Here is a 2,125-nt window from a genome sequence, read left to right as displayed (position 1 = left end):
CGACTTCAAATGATGACACTAGGAATTTACTACAACCCTCACCAATCACTGTCGTGATGATAGTGAGGAGAAGATTAATTACAAAGCGGACCGAGGCATTTGAACAATCATTCTTCGCCTGCTCCATACGTGAATGGAACTGGTAAAAACCCTAATAACTGGTACAATGGGATGTATCCTCTGCTAGGCGCTTCACATATAGTTGTGAAGTATAGCTGTAGATATCGATGTAGAGGACAGCACATTCAACAGTTTATGTTATCGTTTATATTGTTTCATCCTGAATTTTAACTCCACTCGTAAACTTTTTTTTGTTCCCATCGTTCCTTCCTCATTGCACATACTGAACAGTAGAGGTGAAGGACTTAAGCCCCGCCTTACACAGTTTCTGACCCAAAAAGGGACAGACATACTAGCACTCCGACGACAGGCAGACACTAACTGCCGCACAAATGCCAACGAGAGACAGACCAACAACTGGTGACGCGACCTGACCTGGCCTCACTGACCCCCTGCCGAGCTGATAGCGCCCCTCAAATGCACGTGAATAGGCAATCTTTCCGCTTTCCCACAGAGGGAAACACCAAAGCTGCGATTACCACAGCGGCGCCACCGCCAGAAACGAAGGGCGACTGCTTCACACAACGCGCTGCGGCGTGTTCTTCAAAACAGCAATTTTTTACCACGGCTCACTCTGCATACGTCCAAGGCCGATCCAGTAAGAGATCTCCTTTGCAGACTGATTGCACTTCACTAGTATTCTACCAGTAAACCAAAATCTCCCTACTGATTTGTCCAACATTGAGCCTCTGTGATTCCTCAATTTCCCACCTGTACAAAGTGCTACTCCCGTGTGATTGTATGAGCTGAACCTTTTTCGATTTGCGAAATGCTTAATTTTATATTTACGATCATTTAAAGTAAGTTGCCAATCTCTACATCACTTTTAAATCTTATGAATATCTGACTGAAAATTTGAACAGCTTCCTACAGACGGTACTTCATTATAGATAAATGTATCATCTGCGAAAAACCGCGCGGACCATGACAAGACGCCTGAGACAGAGCGGCCATCCCGCGCGGCTGACAATACACTTTTGTATTGAAAGAGAAAGCTAATGTGACGAGCTATGTTAGTTATTTATTCAACGATAAATCGCAAATGCTGATTTATTACACAATACGTTTTGCACATTAGGTATAACTTAGCAAAGACTCTAGAAAAGATACGTTTGCAAGTGTCCAAAAACAACTCTCTTAACTTCCGGAAGGTTTTAAAAAATGTACATTTATTTACAATGAATTCACTGAAATTCGGCGTGAATGATACACTATGTGATCGAATGTATCCGGACACCAACAACTTACGTTTTTCATATTAGGTGCATTGTGCGGCCACCAACTGCCAGGTACTCCATATCACCTACCTCAGTAGTCATTAGACATCGTGAGAGCGCAGAATGGGGAGCTACGCGGAGCTCACGGACTTCGAACGTGGTCAGATGGTAGGGTGTCACTTGTGTCATACGTCCGTACGCGAGATTTTCACACTCCTAAACATCTCTTGGTCCATTGTTTCCGATGTGATATAGAAGCGGAAACGTGAACGGACATGTACACCACAAAAACGTATGGGCCGACCTCGTCTGTTGACTGACAGAGACCGGCGACAGTTGAAGAGCCTCGTAATGTGTAATAGGCCATCATACAGGAATTCCATACTGCATCACAATCCACTGCAAGTAATATGACAGTTAGGCAGGAGGTGAGAAAAATTGGATTTAATGGACGAGCGGCTGCTTATAAGCCAAACATCACGGCGGTAAATGCCAAACGACGCCTCGCTTGGTGTAAGAAGCGTAAACATTGGACGATTGAACAGTGGAAAAACGTTGTGTGCACTGACGGATCACGGTACACAATGTGGCGATCTGATGGCAGGGGGTGGGTATGGCAAATTCCCAGTGAACGTCATCTGCCAGCGTGTGCAGTGCCAACAGTAAAATTCGGAGGCGGTGGTGATATGGTGTGGCCGTGTTTTTTATGGAGGTATTGCGTGGCACTATCACAACAGAGGCCTATATTGATGTTTTAAGCACCTTCTTACTTCCCACTGTTGGAGAGC

Source organism: Schistocerca piceifrons, chromosome 1 (genome assembly GCF_021461385.2).
Source record: "Schistocerca piceifrons isolate TAMUIC-IGC-003096 chromosome 1, iqSchPice1.1, whole genome shotgun sequence".
Lineage (NCBI taxonomy): Eukaryota > Metazoa > Arthropoda > Insecta > Orthoptera > Acrididae > Schistocerca > Schistocerca piceifrons.
Note: the sequence above shows the minus strand (reverse complement) of the source record.